Here is a 22,048-nt window from a genome sequence, read left to right as displayed (position 1 = left end):
GTACAATTATCATTCTTGTTTAATAGATGAAGTTAAAAAACAAAAAGCTTGAAATGTATAAGAATACACCTACACAACTAATAAGATATAGGGCCAGACATCAGATTCAGGTCCTGGTGATGTTAAAGTGTTTGTTCTTGCCACACAGTGCAAAAAGACTGATGGAGCAAAATGATGCATCCTAATCAGCACACACTATCACCAAGCTGATCAGTAACTGCTCTGGTTTGCTAGACAGTAGCAGCATCCTTTGCAGGACAAATCTATGGTTAGAAAGTCACTCATTCATCGATAGGGGAGGGATATAAAAGCAGATGAAAGAGAGTCAGAAAATATATATAATTAAAAATAATCAATAGCGTACAATAACTTTACAAAGTACATTCTTAATTCTTATGACAGTATAAGAAGTATACAGTATGATCATTGTAATTAAAAGATAAGCAATAGGAGGCTTTTAGACTTAAGTGACTTACTCAAAGTCACACAGCTAGGAAATAGTGAGTCTTATTTCCAAGCCAACTTTCTTAACCTGGAGGTTAAAAATCACCTCAAAATGGAAAGGAACAGAGAAACAAAATAAAGTACCAGGTAATTGGATATCTAACAGGGTAAAGTGAACACGATGTTGAAATTTGCAGTTTTTACTTAAAGAGGAATCATTGTTGTTAAAGACTAGTTTTAATAAAGTACTTAAAGCATCTTCTACAGTTCTATAAAGCTAAAGTTGGAATTTTTTTCTTGTTGTGAGATTTAATATGTAAGTCTCCAGTTATAAGAAATTACATTGTTTGTCTCTATGCAAAACAGTTTGTTTAGCATGAAATTTAGCAGTATGATTGTGTTTACTACTGACAATTAGAAAACCCATTGTTACGAAATTCACTGCAAATGATAATGGAACATGAAAAATGTATATCCATTATTTAGTCTCTAACTCAAATAAGGTTAATAACAAGAGAAAGATACAAGCCATGATGAATCTCATTTTCTGACCTGCATAGTAACTTGGAGGCTTTCAATACCACCCCTGCCCTATCCCTTTTGAGTTCATGAGCTGCCTGAAGCCTTTGTTTAAAGAAAACAGCCTCATGGGTCACTAAGTATATTCAGCTAAGATCATGAGTGCCTGCTATACACCTCGGCCTCTCCTCCCAAATTAAACATCTCACCATGAAAAATCCAGGAACTTAGGAGGTACCTTCAGACACAAGGTCTTTAAAAGAGACAGATAAGATTTGATTCCATCCCCACCACTTAGTTGTTTATGACTTCAGAGCATATAGTAAGAACTTCAGGTCATTCCTTGGTATCCATTCTCACCTTTTTCTACAAAAATAGAAATTTTAGTTTGGCATATCGCCACCCAGAATACAGACAATGTAGTATTCCTAGCTTTCTTTGCAGCTAATTCTTTTGTATATGCTATATGTCTAACTCTGCCCAGTTTAAATGAAAACATCTTACAATCAATTTTTCATAACTTCCTGAAGAGTACATCTTCTGGGTGTACCCTTTGCCCCTTGTTACTCCTCCTTTCCTCAATCCTGTTGCCTAAAACACAGATCCCTTCAGAGACAATGAGGCTAATGGTCATACCCAGTAGATGTCAGAATGGTGAACTGGTAGGGGTCTTGCCCTCTGTGGCCTTGGAACAGAGCCACACTCTGCCATCCAAATCCTGGACTAACATCTCTGCATATTTACATAACAGCGAAATAAGCTTCCAAATTACTTGTTATTTTAAGGTTTTCTTCTATTTGTATTCAAACCTAATCTGAACTAATGCAGTCAAGTTATATAAAATAACAATAATAGTATGTATATAGCTCAGAGGTTTATTTTGAGGATTACATGAAAAAAATGCATGCAAATACAAACCCTGGATAATAAGAATTAAATGTTAATCATTATCAATATTATGATTGTATTTCTTGCCTATTGAAGACAATTTTCTTGTCAGGCCTTGTCCAGAAATTATGATTTTTGAGGCACTTCCTCAGACTAAGACATTATTAGAAAAGATATAAATGGTCTTACTGAATTGCTGTGGTCTTCATAGCTAAGGCTATTTCTTTCTCCAGACGGAGAGGATTTTGTATAAAGAATAAAGGATTATGGTTACACTGCCCAGAAATTAGACTCAGGTTTTAGTTTCCAACTCATCTTTTCCTTTATCTATTATCAGTCATTAAGTGCTCTTGTCAGTTAGAATATTATTGTATGGTACTGTTCAGTTTTCAAGAATGCAGTCTGTTTTAAATTATGTTTAAATAAATTATACTTTAGAATTGTTACTTCCTGGCACCTTAAAGTTGTTAGCAAATTATCTCCAAATCTAAACATAAAATGGATTATTTCTGGGAAGAGTTCTAAATAAGTTTATGTTGATTCTCTCCTCTTTGTTACTAAACAATTTAGAATATAACTTTTCTCTGTACTCATCACGGAGGTATAATGTTAAGTGCAAAATGAGTAGTGCCGAATCATGGGAGAGAGAAATTGCTGAGAATTGCACAAGCCAAGGAAATTGTCACCAAAGGGGTAGAACTTGATAGAAGAGTAGGATTTAAATTTAAAAAAAGAAAAAAGGAGCATTATAGTTAAGGGTACTAGTATGTACAAATGGACATGGACAGGAACAGAGAGTAAGCCAACCTCTCTGAAGCAATGTTTATATAGAAAAGCAGTCTTGGGTGTCAAAAAGGTACATTGAGATTGGAATGCAGGAGGCCTAGAATGCTAAGTGAGGCAATTTGGACTTTAGAGTTAGTAGACAGCAACGATGGGTTGTGAATGAGCAAAATGATGGACTAACTTGTGGCAGTGAACTGAATGAATCTGAAGTGAAAAGGATAAAGAGAATGACTTAGGAGACTTAAGAAAAAGCTTTATTTGATATAATTCACATAACATAAAATTCACCAATTTAAGGTGTACAGTTTGATGATTTTTCGTATATTCACATATTGTGCAACCATCAACACAATCTAAATTTAGAATATTTTTGTTTCTTCCTAAAATAAATCTTGTACTCATTAGCAGCCAATCTCATTTTTCCCTACCTCATCAGCCATTGCAACTAATAATCAAGAGATGTCTCTATTAATTTGCATATTCTGGACATTTCATATAAATGGAATCACATGACATATAGTCTTTCATGACTGGCTTCTTTCCAGTCATAATGTTTCTGAGAGTCATCGTATAGCATGTATCAATACTTTATTTCTTTTTATTTCCTGATAATGACCCATAACATGCATATACCACATTTTATTATCTATTCGTCACTTGGTTGACATTTTAAGCTGATTCCACTTTTAGACAATTATAAATAATGCTGCCAAGAATATTTTTGCACAAGTTTTTGTATGGACTTATGTTTTTATTTCTTTTGAGTATATACATAGGATAGTGCTGGGTCATATGGTAACTTCCTTTAACATTTTGAGGAACAGTTTAACTGTGCCAAAGCAGCTCTATCATATTGCATTTCTACCAGCAAAACATGAGAGTTTTAGTTTCTCCACATCCTTGAAAACACTTACAATCGCCTGCTTTTCTGAATATAGCCATCTTCGCAGGTAGGTGTGAAGTGATATCTCATTGCATTTCCCTAATGACTAACAATGTTGAGCATCCATTCATGTGCTGTTGTCCCTCTGTACATCTTCTTTGGAGAAATTTCCATTCAGATCATTTTGTTGTATTTCTATTACTGAATTGTAAGAGTTATTTACTTATTTAGGTATTCTAGATGTAGGTCCCTTATTAGGTATCTGATTTGCAAATATTTACTCTCATTCTGTGAATTGTATTTTTACTTTCTTGAAGTACAAAGTAAAATTTTAACTATTTTTTCTTTTGTTGCTTTTGCTTTTACTATCTCAAGCACTTATGCTTACCTTTCTTCTAGGAGTTTTATAATTTTGGCTCTTACATTTAGGTCTGCAATCCTTTTTGAGTTAACTTTGTTATATACATGGTGTAAGGTAGGAATACCACTTTCTATTTTTACATGTGGATATCCAGTTGCCCTATCATCATTTGTTAAAATAGTAGACTTGCACATATAGTCCAAGTGTAATAATAAGGTCCTGACAATAGTAATGGGAACCACTAGGAAAGCTTTATAAGAATAAAGATTACTAGTCAGGCAATGGCAGCAGGAGATGGGTAGAGCTCAGTAACCAGCTGAATAATGTGACCACCATTAATATGAATGGGAAAGTCAAAGGAGGAAGAGTTTTTTAGAATAAGATGGGCTCTATTTTGGACAAATGAGTTCACGTTGTCCAAGTGGAAATGTACAGAACATCTGAGAAGATGCCAAATGGTGATGTAATGCTGAGAGTATCCTTCACAGAGATGCTAATTAAGTACTTTTCCAGAGGAAAAACTTAGAGATCAAACACCACCAAGAGTAATAACTTCATTAAGAGAAAAAGAAGAGGTAGAATAAAATAAATTTTTAAGTAATGTATTACTTAAAGTAATTTACCCATTCACTCCTTCAACAAATATTCATGGTACCCTAACATGCACCAGAAACTATACCAAGCACCCAGTGACAAAGGAAATAACAACTGGCATGGTCCTTATCTTCATGACACTTTCCATCTAAAGCAGCAAGACAGACAATTCACTAAACAATTGCAATACAATGATAAATGCGTGATGAAGAAAGACCAGCATGCAACAGAAAGCACTCACCATGGTCCAAGTGTGTCTTTAAAAGTGTTAGGTGAATTTTTGCCTAACCCGAAACTTAAAGATTGAACAGAAAAAAAGCCAAAGAAAGAAGCCAGAGGTGGGAGGAAGCATTCGAGGTAGAGGAAATAGAACATGTAAAGAATGGAACACAAGAGAATGTTGCTCATTGGAAAAACTGCTAAACATGTCTGTCCTGGCCAGAAACCCAACCCCGGGAAACAGGTGGTAGGAGGTGAGGTGGGACAGACAAGCAACTAAATCATGAATGACCTGATCGGCTGTCCTCAAGCCTCTGGAACTTACTCTCTCCCTTCATCAGAAAGAGCTGTCATTCAGCTTGTAGCTTTTCTCACTCACTGGAACCAATGCTCAACTTCATCCTCAGGCTCTGCCTCCTTTAACACCTGGACACCTACCCTTGGACATGTTTCTCCACATGGGTCACTGTCCTCACCTACTCCATTTGTTCCCCTGCTAATGCTGAAGAGTAGCATGAGAACCATTGCTAGAGTTGGACTAATTCAGCCACTGCAGGGCTGGCCAGCTCCCCACAGCAGCTTACCTGTTGCAGTGCTGTATCTGTAATCCCTCCCGGAGCTTCCTCAGCTTCTCCTGAAATGTTGATCCCACTGCACCATAAACTCTTTCTCTCTGTCCTGGCAGAAATATCTACCTCTCTTTGTCCTGCATTGGATATAGTTCTAAAGGATAGAGTTACATAGGGAAAAGAGCTTCTATTTTGAATCAGACAAGGCTGAATTCTAATACCAGCTTTGCCACCCATTGGCTAGGTGGGCATGCATGACTGACTTAATCTGTCTTGGTTTCCTTACTTGCAAAATCAGGGTAATGCTTACTGAGGAGTTAGCATTTTACATGAGAGAGATGTGCAAAGGGCGTGGCGTGTATGGGTATTTAATTAATATTGGTTTGTTTTCATTCTGTACATGGCAAAGGGTTTCCCTTCTATGCCTCATATTACTGCTTGGGTTCTCCATGGTTTCCTCTCCCTAGGACTTGGATCCCTAAATTACCTACCATTCATATTTCACTCCCTATTGTGTCTTGCCCTTTAACCACTTACACACAAGCTTCTCCAGTCTTGAAAATATCTCAGCCTAATGCCCACCTCCTTTTCTCTTTTCTTTCTCTCTCTCCGTCTCTCTCTCTCTCCCTCTTCTCTCCTATTTTCTTCTTTATTTACCTTTGTGTCTATCTCTCTCTCTCTTACTTTTCCTTCCTAATCTTCTCTCTCTCTCTCTCTGCCCTCCTCCTCTGTCACATTTCCCAGCTTTTCAAATGAATTTTCTACACTCACTGCCCCTATTTCCTCACCACCATGTTTTCGTTTCTGATCGTCAAGTGTTTACTCCTTTTCTTGTTCTGAAACCTTTCTTTGGGAAGTCATAAGAACATACTTACTGCCAAAACCAGATGACTTTTTGTCTTGGTATCACACACACACCACACACAAACACAAATACATACACACACATTACAAGATATGCCTTGACATGAAGACAAATCACTGGAAACAAAATCCTCTGTTTGGTTTAATATCTCTCTAAGTGGTTGTTGTCTACTCTCAGGATATACATGTGTTTCATGTCCAGTTTAACGAGCTGATTCAGAGATTAGAGATCTTGGGCTGCCTGTAAGAAAAATGGTCCAGCCCTTGATAGGAGGACTGATAGAAAATTCTACAGATGAGTAATAATTACAGAGCATGAATCAAAACAAATGCAAACCAAACTAAAATACCAAGTGAAATAAAATTTGCCTTGGACACATGATTTAAGAAAGAGAATGAAATAGGTGGTCGATTTAAAAGCTGAAATTGAAACTTAGAGGTTCTTGACAAAGAAAGTTCAAGTTAGAAATGTCAGATTTCAGCATTATACTTTACATTTATTTTTATGTAAAAATAATTCAAGTTGAGTTATTTGTTTTGAAAACCTGCTTCCTGCCTTCACATTCTATTCTATCTGGGAAATATATGTAAAAATTACTCATTGCTACTTGCATATAAGAGGCTATGGACTTCATGGGGATAGAGCCCCTAATGTCCTCTATGTTTGAAGCAGAGGATAATGGATTTCTGTACTGTGCCTTATGGAAAGGGAAAGAGGCCTGGGCAAAAAAGGAGATTCAGGGATGGGAAGGAGGAGGCAGAAAGAGGTGCAGTGTGGAGGAGACAGATGGTGCTGGGTGGGTTCTGAGTGAGTGAACTGGAGGTAAACTACTCTTGCCACATCCTGCTGGACACTTAGTGGCTTCAGAATCAGTTATCACCACCCCTCAAAGTTCTCATTAGCTGGGTAATGTCAAGTGAGGAGTCTGGGGCCTTCCTGCTGATGCCCAGGGGAAGACTTAGAATGAGCTAAGACATACCCTGGGTTCAGGCTACCAGACTGGGAGAAAGGGAGGGGTCAGAAGTACCAACATTTAAATGTTGGAAGTTGGAAGTAGACACAGCAAGCAGACAGTGAGATCAGCAAAGGTTGTAAATCCAAAATTAAGAACAGGAGCAGGGAAGTGAGAATTTAAGCTGTGGTCAGCATTAAAAAGAGTCAAGAAATTTGTTTAGAAGAGCAATGGAATAAAGTAGAGAAAGCAAGGAACTGGGAATCTGAAGATCTAGCTTTCAACCTAGACTCTACCATGGGCTACATGTTTGATCTTGGAGAAGTCACTTAGTTAAGTTCGTTCTCTCTCTCTCTCTCTCTCTCTCTCTCTCTTTCTATTAGTTTGTAACTTCTCCAAGCCAGAAAGTCTTTATCTATAAAATAGATGAAATAAAAGAACCTTTAACCTTTCCCATTAGAATGTTTTAATAATTAAATGGGACAACCCATAGATAGTCCCTAGCATGGAGTAAGCATTCAATAAACATTGATTGTTATTCCTGTTGTCACTCATTCTTATTTTTTCTGTCTCATAGAGATTCTGTGCAGTCCAGTCAGATGAGATAATATGTATAAGCTGGGACTTGGCCCCACTGGTGATATCTCGTCTTTCTAGAAATTTATCTTAGCCACCTGATCTAATCATACTCATCCCTCATTTGATGTCTGAGGAAACATCAATCTGAAACCCATGACAAGCTGCTGGCAGCCCAACATTGATGTCACTCCAGTGAATTTTCTAAAAAGGGAAGGTGGTGCTCATTTCAAGAAAGAAAAAAATGGATGGAAACACTGGGGGCCATCGGGCTACCTCAGCTGGACACTAGTAACATATCTTCCCAGTTGTCCAGTTAAAACCAAACCCAGTGTGGTCAAGGGTAAAGTCTGCCAGGTTCAAGTATGAACAAAATACAATATACAAATTCATAAACGCAGAAGAGAAAAGGACGAAAAGAATTAAACCTTAACTTTGGTAATGATTACATATGCCTTAGGGAAAACCTTTTATTTTACTCTTTATATTTTTCTGATTTCCAAATGTCCTTCAATGCACTGGTGTTAGTAAGATAATCAGAAAAAATGTTATAAAAGACAAAACTTAAAGGCTGACTCTGATGACATAAAGAGAAGAGACATGTTTCTGTACCATTTGGGAAAATTAGGAATGAGGAAATTTGAAGTTGTACCCAAAGTAGTTTTTTCGTTGTTGCATCTTTTCTCTCTGTTTCTACAGTCACTTACCTTCCTGTTCTGGATTTGTATCACTAGATTATTTTAAACTATCTTGCCATTTATTTCCTTACTTCCAAGCTTTACTCAACACTGCCTCTCCCACACAGAAACAGCACATCCTGCTGCAAACACCGTCTCTGCTGTCAACCTCCTCTTCAGTCACTTATAATGACGTCCTGTCACATCAGATTTCACTCAGAAGTTGTCTAGTATTCAGTGGCTTTTCTTAACTCTTCCTTTGCTATATTTTCTTCTCCACTACTACTTCTCACTAAAACTTAATGAGGCTTCTGTGTTTCAGCGATTCTCAAAGTGCAGTCTCTAGATCAGCAGTGTCAGTATCACTTGGGAACTTGTTAGAAATACCCAGGCTTGGGTGCCACCCTAGACCTACTCAATCAGAAACTCTACGTTTTACTATCCAGGTGTTTCTGGTACACATGAATGTTTGAGAAGTGCGGAGCTAAACCAAACTGCTGAATTTCGGTTTGTTTGTTCGTTTACACCTGGTTGCCTTTATTCATGGTTTGGAGGCTTGTAATGTGTCCACTTGGGTAGAATTAACTATATTTCCCAGAATTTCCTGACCTGTAGGTTTCTGGTTAGGTTAAGCCATGAAAGCTTGTAGTACAAGATTGGGAGGGTGGAAATGCCACTGCGGGCATTTATTTTGAAGCTCACATGTGGTGTCACTTCCTGCTGACTTGAGTCCTGGGTGTGGAGCAGCAGCTGGGTGTCCTGCAGTTCCACACTCCTCTGAACTCTCCTTTACCTTCTCTGACTCCTAGGCCAGGCGGATGTTCAGCTTTATAACAATAGGCCCCAACTTCTCCTGTGGATATTCAAGGTCAGAGGCAGTGAGAACCAAAAGCTCAGTTTATAAGTCCCAACTGCCTTTGTTCTCTCTACTTTATAACCATGTTTTATTCCCCACTGAATGTCCCATGGACTCTAATCTCCAAGTCAGATGCAAAGACAATAGCCTTATAGCCTGAGCTGCAAGTGAGGGAAATGTACCATTGGGAAAAGTAGGAATGAGGAAATTTGAAGGGCAGAGGCATAGATAGGGAGCAGTTCCCTTGCCCCCCACCACAGGCCTCTGCCCACATTTATTCCCCAATTTCTTGACATTATTGCATGCTCACAGAAACTCAGCTGAAATCCAAGTTCCAGGAAGTCTTCCAGATGAACCCTATTCCAATTCTGTTCTGTCTTTTCTAATTCTAAAAGGCATGCTGCCCTCCTTTGCATTCTGTCTGGTAATTATTCTCAAGCTGTTCCACATATCTTTGTTTGTCTCCATATCTAGATTATGAGCAACTTTTGGCTATATTCTATTCATTATATTCTGTAATAAGCAACCTTCCCTTCCCAGGCTTCACATTCTTCCTGGACTTTCTCCTTCACTCCCAATGTTTCATATCAAGGCTAATGACTTTCAAACATTTATCTTCTATACTAATCTTTTCCCCGAACTCCAAGACACAAATCCAGTTGCCTGCCAGTCATCTACATATAGATGTCCCTCAGGAACTTCATTTTCATCAACATGTTCAAATCTAAGCTTGTCAGTAGCCAATCTCAGCATTCTTGTGTTTCCAGCTCAGGAGAACTACACATCCATTCATCCAGCTGGCCAAATCCAAGATATGACCTGAGTGTTACCCTGAAGGCCTCACTCTTCTTTTTTCCCTAAACCCAATCCTATTACTAAATCATCTAGATTCTTCCTCCTTGGGCCTATTCACCTTTTTCCTTATATCACATACAATACGCATAATGGCTAAAACCATGGACTGAAGAGAAAGATTCAGGTGGACTTAAATTCCAGTTTTACTGGTTACTGCTTACCAAGCCTCAGTTTTCTTATCTGTAAAATGGGAAAATAATAATACCTATGTCAAATGATTATTGTGTCTATAAATACAGACAATTTGCATGAAGCCATATATAGTCCCCATCACATGGCAAATAATAAATGTTAGCTATCATGATTCTTTCCACTATTACTCTAAGCCAGACCACTCTCCCTTTCCTCGATTATATCATAGCTTCCGAATTGGTCTCCTTGCTCTGAAACTTCCTCTTCTCTCTGAATTATAAATGTAGACTCTAATAACATGTCATAAGCATTCTCTGAAATACCATTAATTGTTCCTTTAAATACCACATATATTTTAGAATGGTATTTTAAGTATATGAATGTTTTAGATGGGATAAACCTGATTAACGAATTGCCAAGCAGTAGTGAATTTGACCTGAGGCCCAAATTCCACCCTTTGGAATTTGAAGTCTGAGAGCCACCAATACACACAGACTTCCAGGAATATCCTTGAGGATCCTCATAATTCCATAAGGTAGGTATGCAGTACTGCTACTAAGTTATAAAACAGGTCCATGTTTCCAAGGCAGCCTATGGATGTCTGTGACTTTTCTGCTTTTCTCGATCACCCAGACTGAAATGTCCTAAGGATTGCAACAGGAAGATTCACCATATTCTTGTGAAAAGATATGCCTTCCCATAGCAATAAATGACTGTGACGGAGACAGACTTAACAGCTGCACAGCAGATGGCTCTCTGTTGTGTTTTAGGTGACTGCTTCTATCAAATATTATAAAATTGGATGAAATTCTGCCAATTTCCTCTCACAATTATAGAAGTGTGGAGTGAGGAAATAAAAAGATTTAGTATTCATTAGAGTGAACATCCTTAATAAAGTCTTCACTTTTCATTTTTTATAAAAGCTCCATGTTTTCTTATAGCACCATAACACTTTATTTGTACCTCTAATGATCTCTGTCCTGAATTAAAATGATTTATATATGTTGCTTACGTTCCCCACTAGACTGTGAGCAACTTGAAGGCAATTCTATGTCTGATTCATCTTTGTATTCCAGCACCTAGCACACTTTTTTACCCTACAGTATGTGCTCGGTGAATACTGAATTAATGAACAACCAGATGAATAAATATGCCATTACAATTTTCATAATTAAATCATACTTTATAATGAAGTGGAGCAAGTCACTATTTAGAGGTACTCTGTGGAAAATTGTTATATATAATGCCAAATCTCCTCATTGTTTAACATATATTTCATATACTAAGTTTATTTAACATAATACAATCAAAAATGCACAGATTGAGAATCTGTTACCTTTCATTGATTGCTAAGGTACTGAGATACAAATAATAATGAGACATGGTCCCTCTGGCAAATTTTATTTTCTTCTCTTTCTTTTGTTTGTTTTTTTTTTGTGTGACAGAATCTTGCTCTGTCACCCAGGCTGGAGTACAGTGGTGTGATCATGGCTCACTGCAGCTTCCAACCCTTGGGCTCAAGCAATCCTTCTGCCTCAGTCTGCCATGTAGCTGGGACTACAAGTACACACCACAAAATCTGGCTATTTTTTTTCTTTTTGTAGAGATGAAGTCTTGCTATGTTGCCCAGACTGGTCTTGAACCCTTGGCTTTAAGCGGTCCTCTCGCCTTGGCCTCCCAAAGTGCTGGGCTTACAGGCATGAGCTACTGAACCCTGCCTGCCTTTTATAACTTGGTTTACTGACACTCTTCCCATGGAGTGGCAGGGTCCACGTGCCTACCCCCTACACACGTGAAAATATGAGCAAGAGTTTGTGGCTACTCTGTAGAACATGCTATGTGACTTTTGAGGCTGGATTACATAAGGATTCGGCTTCTGCCTGGCTCTCTCAATCAGGACACTCCCCTACTTGGAAGCCAGCTGCCATGCTGTGAGACAGCCTGGTCACAGGGAGAGTGAAGAGGCCACAGTAGAGAGGTCCATATGAAGAGGAGCTAAGGCCCTCAGGGAACGGAGAGGTGCAACCACCAGATAGCTAAATGAATAGGCCTTTATATCACGACTTCCATACCTTGGCATGATTGACACTCTGGGAGGGGCAATTCTTTGGGTGGGGGGTGTGGTGGTGGAGTGGTGGGGGTCACTATGCATTACAGGACATTTAGCAGAATCCCTTGCCTTTACTTAGCAGATGTCGGTAGCATCCTTCCCCCAAACTGTGACAACCAAAAATTATTCCAGACATTGCCAAATATTCCCTGGAGAGGAGGCAAAAATCACACCCACTTGAGATCCACTCTCGCTTTAGATGATTCCAGCACAAATCCTTGAGCTGCCACAGCTGAGCTGAAGTGGACAACAAGCAAGCTATCTCTACTGAGAATTTCAAAGCTGAATAGATACTGTTGTTTTCATAAGTCATTAACATGGTTTGTTGCAAAACATCACATAATAAGATGTGTTCCTGAACTTCAAGAGATGGCTTTTCCCTTTCAGGGTAGAAAGGTACTATATAACCAAATAATCACCATTCTACATCAGACTCTTATAAAAACTACTATGAACTTTTACTTGTGAGACACACCCTGAATATATGTGTGTGTAAAATTATATGTATGGACATAAAGAGACAGCACTCTGATATTGAAGTCCTGGTTTATGGTCATACTGAGCTATTAAAGTATGTGTGTTAACCTAATTTTAGTATATGTAATTATATTGTCTTCCTAATTTGCTCATGCACTTTCAACTGGAAGTGGTCAACACCGGATTCTTAAATAACTCCACATCATTAAGGTCGCCTACAGTAACACACAGCTTGTTTTCCTGTAAGCTACATTAGATGACTCAGTCCCAGAGTATTTGGAACAATTGTGAGATAATGTTCTGAATAGAGCTGTGGCAGGGTCACGTTTGGTCTGCATGGCACTTATCATTTATCTTCATATATCAGAGAAAAAGTCTAGATACAGAAATGTGAATATGCAGTAGCTCAAATAGAACACACATCCCAAATTTAGATTTTTTTAAGAATTTAAAATTAAGATAAGACATGCTGCATACCTAGAATTTATTTTATTACATAATTTACAATGAATAAATCTCCTCAAGGATGGAAGCCACATCTTCTTTATAATAATGGATATGACAATGATGTGTACTCTTGGGCCCCGCACAGTATATGCTGTGCAGTTAATTCTTACAGCAGTTCAGCGACTGCAGCTCAAAAAGGTTAAATGGCTTGTCCATAGAGCTGGTGTGATTTGAAGTCTTATCTCTCTGACTCCTAAACTTGTCTTTCCACAGCACCAACTCCCTTTATCTCTATATACTCATTATTCAACACAGTACACATTAGATAGGCAGATAGTCAAATGAGTTTGTAGTTACTGATTACAAATAGCTTTGAATCACAAATCGCAAACTGTTAATCACAAATTAACAGTTCTAGATGGAAAGGAAACAATACAGTTTATTAGGTTTATCACAATGCTGGTCAATCCATGTTTGTTGATTGCCATACAATAGATGAGTTACTAAATAAGCAATTATTCTAGGTGCTAAGCCAACCGAATTGGCTTAACTCTGCTGTATGACTGATTGCCTAGCAATCAGCCATTGAATGACAAAACCCATTTCCTATGTAGATGCAGCCTTAAAATGGCCAACTGTACCAAGTCATTATTTTCCTTTTTATGAAGGCAATGTTGTTTCAGGAAGGGGAAATAGAAGTCAGCATAAGCTCTTTCTCATAAGGAAAGTGATAAACTAGTTGAGAGAGGCAGGCTGAATCTGATGAATCTATTCACAGAATATGCTGATGTATAAGGCTGATTTAAAAACAATCCCACTTGAATTGTGGATTGTTATTAACACAGAATGATACCCACAAAAGGTAAATGAATGAATGAATAAAAAAATACATAAATAATATATAAATAAATAATGAAAATGGTAGCCTAAACTAGTCATAGTTATTATCAACTGACATCCAATGATATAATTGCAAAATGAACTTGTCAGGAGAATATGTACACAAGGGCCAATTGTTCACAATAACTATTAGTATTTCAAATTGGTTCATGATAACTGGTTGTTTAAATTGAACCTTCTTTTTCCTCTGAACTGCTTTATGCTTCACATAAATTGTTATAAACTTTAGTTTCAGACTTAAGAACCATAGTGTGGGTAGATGGATGACAGAGAGAGAGAGAAATGCTAACATGAAGATGTGCTTGTACAGACACCCTCTCAATTTTCCATACTCTTAGGCTTTTCCTGGTACTTTATGGCCCTAATTACATAATTCGGAGCTACACAGACCAGTCTCTTTTCACCCGAGCAGGAAGCAGCAGCTAGACTTCTTCTCTCTTCCTGAATAGTAAAAGGTGAAGAAAAGAGACAGGCTCAATAGTTCTCAACAGTGGGTGGAATAGCCCTCTTGGGGCTGTTTGGAAATATATGAGGGTGCTTGAGTCGCTACAATGGTAGGAAACACCAATGGCACTGAAAGAATGACCACCAGGAGGGAAAACATTCTGCAACATATGTCACAGCTTTCCAAATGGAAGAGTTTTTCTGTACAAAATGACAACAGCATTGAGAAATGTTAGCTAATTCCCTTTCAGAACATCACAAGCCACTTGTTTAATATCATCAAGGAAAACTAAACTTCAGCCATGATACAAACAAAGAATATGCCAGAATTTGACTGAAACACACTCCCTAATTGGAAGCAAAGATTCTTTATGGCAAAAAAAGAAAAAGATAGAGAGAAATTAAAAGCTCTTATTGTTATTCCAACAATAACCTCTAAACTCTTCTCAGCATTAGGAACAGCACCTCTGAGTACCTGCAGGCTTCAGAAATTTCAAAAGAAACACCAAGATTCTATTTTATCCAAGAACCATCCCTGCTCAGACAGTAAGCTTGACTGAGCACACAGTCGATTAACAAAGGAATTCAGGTAGGTTGCAGGGTGCAAAGCTCACTTGAAGCTGCTGCAAAATGTCCCCCTCCTCCTACCTTCAGTCTTGGGGGAGACTGTGGTTCTTGTACATTTCTGGAAAACAATTAATGCTGTTCACTACGCAGGTGGGCTGAGGATTTTAGCAGATGGCAACAGGATGGCTGTAAAAGAGAAAAGAGCTCTTGCAGATGGTATACTTACTCCTTTCTGTGTTTTTATCTTCCGGGAGGGGAAAGGGAGGGAAATAGTTGCAAGACAATGCAAGAATGCTGCAAATGTCCAAAGTATTTCTTCTCATACACTCTCTGAAATCATCACATTGTTACCTTTTGTCAACGTATTGCAGAGGAAAAATAAAGCAGGAAATGGAGAGAGGATAGGAAGAAAAATCCTTCAACATCTACAACTTTAAATTCACCATCCTCTAGAGTTACTTGTTGTGGAGTTGAAGCTTGTTAATGCAATACATTTCCCCATATTTTTCTTCTCCAAGTAAAATAAGCTAATTACTCTAACTTTTTCTCATAGGCCATTTTTTTTCTCAGCACTGTGCAATTATTTTTGGTGCTTGACTTCCAGCTATATACATTCTGCTCATCCTGTAATTCTGAGATACTACAAGTTGGTCACAATATTCTGAAAATGGCTTGCTAGGTAGCAGCTGCCTTCACTAGTGATTTCCCATTCGATGACAACACCATATCTGTTGGCAGTCTTATCCAAAAAAAGAAGGAAGTTAATAAAAACACTGATGTAGGTAGCTTCTGACACAGCGTAGGCACAGGTTTTTCACCATAATGAGCAGCCACGATCATTAATTGAGCCACAGATCTGTGAGTCTTCCAATCTTATTTCTTCAGCTCTTACTGACATTGAAAAGATGGCAAGGACAAGTTTTCTGCAAAGTATCGTCTCCCACAGGTCCAATCCTGGAAAGTCAATCCTCAATGACTGATATCTGCTGCCTTTTCCTATGCTGGCTTTGGGTGTGTCCTCAGAGCATTTCTCTGTCTCTGTACTTTGACATTAGAAAGGGTAGTAAATGATACAGGTCTATGAGTAAAGTTAATGCCCTTTAATTAGTAGTCAGATGATTCAGTCACATTTTCACTTGTCTATCATCAATTTCATAAATATATGAGACCCTACTGTGAGTCAATCTTGGGATGGTTACTAGTTACAAGGCAAATAGATCACGTTGTGACCATAAAGGAGCTCAAGCGGAAGAATATCATGTAAGTCAATAATTACATGATAAGTTGGTGAAGTGACAGACATTTTAATTAGATTGATTAAATTTTTCTATAATGTATACATAGATCAAAACATCACATTATACCTTATAAATATATATCATTATCATTTTTCACTTAAAAGTAAGTTTTAGAAAAGGTAGTAAAATGCAATATAGTAAGTATGTTATTATAAAAATGAATAAGGTCTTGTGAGACCACTATTTCAGCCTGGAGGGTTAGGATCAGAAAAGCTCATAGAGTAGGTAACTGTTAAACAGAGTCGTGAAGAATAATTAGGAATGATCCCATTAGGGATCCAAAAATAGGAAGAGCAAACCGTGGAGAAGATGGAGCCCCCGAAAACCACAGGAATATAAGAGAGCACTCCAGAAGCACCAGGTAGGTAGGAAATCTGTTGATACAGGTGCAGTGTGGCAGGCACAAAGCTGAAGACAGAGAGAAAGGCTGAAAGTTAGGACTAAATTAGGAGCTAACTGAGAGCCAGCACAGAAACTACCACCCAAGTCTAATTCACTCAGTGGCCTTAGTTTAGAAAACTCGGATGCAGAATAGGGCACTATAGTGCGATGAAGCTAACTTTACCTTCCTCACAATCTGGTTGTGGGTCTCCCTGCATTATAGTGAGATAGTATGATGAGGGCTGCTTGTGTGGTAGACAAGGGGCTTCGTTTTCAATAAAATGTTTCATTTCCTCAATCAACTAGAGAACAAACCCAGGGATTTGGGTGACTCCTTGTGGAAGACATTTGTTGCTTTGGCCACCCAGCACCTATTTCTTGTCTTCTTTGATAACTATCATCTTCCATGTTTTTTGGAGAACGGCCCTACACCCTCTTTGAGTCCATGTGTGGTTCCATTCCTACCTCCAGAGGTGAAGTCTGTTACTCGGTTAATATATCAGCACACCACAGGGATTGATCAATAACTGGTTCTGAGACAGGCACATGGCCCAAGCTGGTCCAAACAGGGTGAATCCTGGGGCTTATTCAAGAGCTGCCAGGAAGATTTGTTCTATCAGGTCCATAAAGGCCAGAGTTACTGCCAGCTATCTGGCTAATTTGGGAAACTTGAAAATAAAGTCAACACAATAGAAAGACAAGCCAGGGCCAGGCGTGATGGCTCATGCCTATAATCCCAGTACTTTGGGAGTCCAAAACAAGCAGATCACTTGAGGTCAGGAGTTCAAGACCAGCCTGGCTAACATGGTGAAACCCCATATCTACTAAAAATGCAAAACTTAGCCTGGTGGTCGGTGCTGTATTCCCAGCTGCTTGGAAGGCTGAGGGAAAAGAATCACTTGAACCCAAGAGGCAAACATTGCAGTGACTCCAGCCTGGGTGAGAGAGCAAGACTCTGTCTCAAAAAACAAACAAACAAACAAAAAACAGCAACAGGAGATAAAGAAAAATGAAGCATCTTGGATGAAGCCACAACTGAATCCCAGATTACCCTAGAAATATATGTCAAGAAATTTCCTATTGTATTAAAGCCACTTTGAGTTACATTTTCTGTTATTCGACAAGAAAACAATCTTAACTGATACAATACTAAAATTCTTTTTCAAAGGTTGCCTCTTTAAAAACATAGTGTCTTGAGAGATAGAATATACTAAATACTGAACAGGTGAAGACTAATGGAACAGAATCCGTAAAACCCGTATTCTAGGTTGGAATTTTCAGTTACTATAATTTTGGGCAAAGTACTTCATCTTTTTTAGCCTCAACTTTTCTACATATAAAATACAGATAATAATTATAATCTCCTTCCTATATCACAGCCTTGCATGAGATGAAAATTAAAGAAAATTATTTTTTTTAAAAGTCATCAAAGCCAAAGTGCTAAACGAATAAAATGGCTACTAAAGAATTAACATTTGTTTTTTTTTAGTAAGCTCTCAAATATGTTAATTTTTCATCAGGAATTGGTTCCATTTTTCCCAGTAGTCTAAAATAGGTCTAAAGATATTGACATCGGCTGGGCGCGGTGCCTCATGCCTATAATCCCAGCGCTTTGGGAGGCTGAGGCAGGAGGATCACGAGGTCAAGAGACCATCCTGGCCAACATGGTGAAAGCTCATCTCTACTAAATATACAAAAAAACAAAAAAATAGCTGGGCATGGTGGCACACGCCTGTAGTCCCAGCTACTCTGGAGGCTGAGGCAGGAGAATTGCTTGAACCTGGGAGGCAGAGGTTGCAGTGAGCCGAGATCGCGGGCTACTGCACTCCAGCCTGGCTCCTGGCGACGGAGAGAGACTCTGTCTTAAAAACAAACAAACAAACAAAAAGATGTTGATATCCAGCCAGCACACACTAAGAAGCATGAGGTTCCTAAAGCTAAATGGAAGTCAGTATTACCCCAGATCAGGAGTCAACCAAGTTTTAAAACATGCCATGCCCGTGCTAACATGTTTCCTGTTAGTGGGCATGATGTTGACAGTCACTTGGGCCAAGAAAGATAATGCTAGAAAGCTATGTCTAGTATCTACTTTGACCCCAATGAGGTCCCAAAAGCCAGCTAATAAACAAAATAAAACCAATCTAATTGATCTTCCCTTCCAGATTGTTACCACACTTCATATTTCACCTAGCTGCTGTGGTGACCTGCATGGCATGAAAAATTTGGTTGACCTACACTGAGCTGACAAAGTTTTGTTTCAGTTCTCAATCTTCAATATATGCTATGTCAAGAAGGTCTATAAAAAGCTCATACTCATTTGCCCATTCTCTTCCTGAACAATGTACCCATCATACAGTTGATCACCTAGTCCCATCAATTCTGTTACCAGGAATCTCACAGATCCCCAGCTGCTCAGCAAGTCATTCAGGCCACCTTACTCTTCTACATTCTACCACCATCTCTAACCCCACCCATTCTTCCCTCTCCACCACCCAGTTAAAAGGTTAATATCCTACTTTTGGTGGAATTCCTGTACATGACAGGGAATAACCAGTTTCTTAGACTTCATATGCATTTTTATAACTCTGGGACTATGTTCCATTAGTTTCTTCTGACTGGAATACATTTTCTGCTAATCCACCCCATTGCCCTTCTCTGCCTACAAAGTCCTGCTAAGTTTTTTTTTTTTTTAATAACAGAGATTTTTAAAAATGAAACTTTTATTGGGCTCTGACAGGAAACAATATGATTAAGTAAAACTGATTTTATAAGAAAAATCATATCACTATCCGAGCCTATCTTTTGCATTACCACCTCTGATAGAACCCAGGGACAAAGGAATATTTATCTATTTTAAAAAGAAATCAAATCAAGATTAATAAATGACAAGAAGTAACTAACTGTGCCTGCATGCTGAGAACACAAAAGGGATTGGCGGGGACTGCAGAGAACTGAGGATTACATATCCTTTCTAAAGGGACAGAGATCTAGACTACTGTTGCTTTCAAGTAAGCAGGCTTAATGTGTTAACAGAGCTTTCAATTTTCTAGAGAGGTCATCTGTATTGCTCTGTTATATCTCCTGAGAATGCTGGATCAACATGCTGTTGGCTATATCCAGCCCAAGGGTACAAATTTGTAAATCTCAGCCTCAAGACCTTGTTCAAATATTGGGTTCTTTGCAATGGCTTCTCTTAGTTCCTTAGCCCAGTAGAGTGACTCCCTACGCTCATTATGTGCTGATTACAGATTTTAATCTGCCACTATCTTGAAGTGTCAGTGACAAGGTGGACATACCGTGGGGCAGAGTGTGGACTGTAGCCCATGCTTTTGTGACCTGTACCCCATATCATTTGGTTGAACAATTCGTTTTCTAGGAACTTACATGCCTAACACACTAAGGATGTATTTTTTTAAATTACCACTTCATATAATAAACATCATCTTTTAATGTGTAGTTCTCATCCAAATTCTTCTAGAAGACCCTACCCACACCACAACACAATTATGGTCAGAAAAAAATGATGTTGCTTTTACAAAACACTGTAATGGTTTCTGCTGAAAATATGTTGATATAGAATGCCCTCTCTTTGCTCTCTTTGCTCTGGACAAGATCATTTGGGTGAGAGTTTTTAGTCAAGCAGCTCTAAGGCAACTACCTACACACTCTTAACTAGGAAGGCCTGTAGCCATATGAAGATGCTGCAAATCTTGTTTTTAAGCCATCTTTTAAGTAACATCACAGTGCTTTAACTGTGAAAAAAGTACATCTCTGAGATGCTTATTTTAATATTTATTTATTTTGTGCTTCCTCTGGTGGAAGCCCCAGACTGGGGTGAGGAAATAACTGAAATGTAGAAAACCACTCTAGGAGAGATTATAAGATCCTACAATCTGACAGTGGACCAAAGGATAAGGACAGAGATGGCCAGAACCCAGAAAGAGGCTGTGGACAGCAGACTTGAAGAGCCGATGTATCTAACATCCAGTTTCAAGTTTCCTTTCTCTGCCTTATATTTTACTTATATCATCCTCACATCCTTATTAAAATTCTGTTAAATGACAGCCTTTTACTGATAGATAGGAGTGAGCTGTCACTGCATGAAGAAGCTGTGATGTGGAGACAACTGACAACTAGGATGAAGCCAGAACACAGGGCTGGCATGAGCAGGGCGCACAGCCACACTCAGAATGGCATTTGTTATGGGTTGAAGTGTGTTGCCCCCAAAAAAGAAAGTTGAAATCTTAATCCATAGTAACTGTGAATGTGATCTTATTTGAAAATAGGGTCTTTGCAGATGATTAAGTTAAAATTAGGTCCTAATACAATTAGGACCTCATATCAAGCCCTAATACAACATGAGTCATGTCCCTATTAAAAAGGGAAATTTGGACCCAGTGACAGACATTCACTGAAGGAAGATGACGTGAGGATACAGGGAGAATGTCACGTACAAATCAATGAAAACCTGAGACAGAAAGAAGCTAGGTGAGAGGCATGGAACAGATTTTCCCTCATACCCCTCAGAAAAAGCCAATCTGCCCAATATCTTGAATTTGGACTTGTGCCCTCAAGAACTGTAAGACAGTAACTATTCCTTTTGCTTTAAGCCACAGAGAGTGTGGTACTTTGTTGTGGCAGCCTCAGGAACCTGATAAAGTATTCCTCCAGTGAACCTCAGAGAGAGCTGAGTATAGAATGGATTCTTGCAGGCACACAGGAGGGAGCCTCAGATTATTATAATGTAGATATCAAAGATAAGGGTGAAAAACTTAGGAACACTCAGATAGCAGATGACTCCACCCACATTGCTTTCAGAGTGGAGCACTCTAGCTCCCTCATTATATCACAGGGGTCTACTCTGGAAACCAGCAAGCATTAAACTCCTTCACAGCATAGAATACAATAGAATACAACATAAATGCCTTGATCAGTTTCACCAGCTCCTTAGTACTTTGAAGACTACTGGCACTTAATATTAAGTAAAGTAATATTAAGTAAATATCCAAAGAGTTACACATACTTCAAGGCCTTTCTATAGTTAGGACTTGCAAAAACACCTGGTCCCTCTGATTCCAAGAGTTACCAAAGGTACCTGACCTCAAAATCCAGGGAAAGGAAAATAATCTATTAACGATCTTGAAAGAGTGTTGTTAAGAAAGGTAAGAGGTAATGGGTGGCTCAAGGTGCTTAGTGGTCTGGAGATAATATTGAGCACATTTTCCTGAAGCCCACTTTTTTCAGTTGA

At 38.6% G+C, this 22,048-nt stretch overlaps 1 long non-coding RNA gene across 1 annotated transcript in view; it reads right to left on the bottom strand.

Annotated features, from left to right (window-relative positions):
- LOC144579642 (uncharacterized) overlaps window positions 1-22,048 on the bottom strand; it is a 145,830-nt gene that overhangs the window by 21,337 nt on the left and 102,445 nt on the right. Inside the window, exon 2 of the long non-coding RNA XR_013527777.1 lies at window positions 15,203-15,307. This is a non-coding gene — a long non-coding RNA (uncharacterized LOC144579642). The remainder of the gene's footprint in view (window positions 1-15,202; window positions 15,308-22,048) is intronic.

The sequence above is a fragment of the Callithrix jacchus genome, chromosome 15 (genome assembly GCF_049354715.1).
Source record: "Callithrix jacchus isolate 240 chromosome 15, calJac240_pri, whole genome shotgun sequence".
Classification (NCBI taxonomy): Eukaryota; Metazoa; Chordata; class Mammalia; order Primates; family Cebidae; genus Callithrix; species Callithrix jacchus.
The sequence above is the reverse complement of the archived record's forward strand: the minus strand, read 5'-3'. Positions and strand labels throughout refer to the sequence as shown.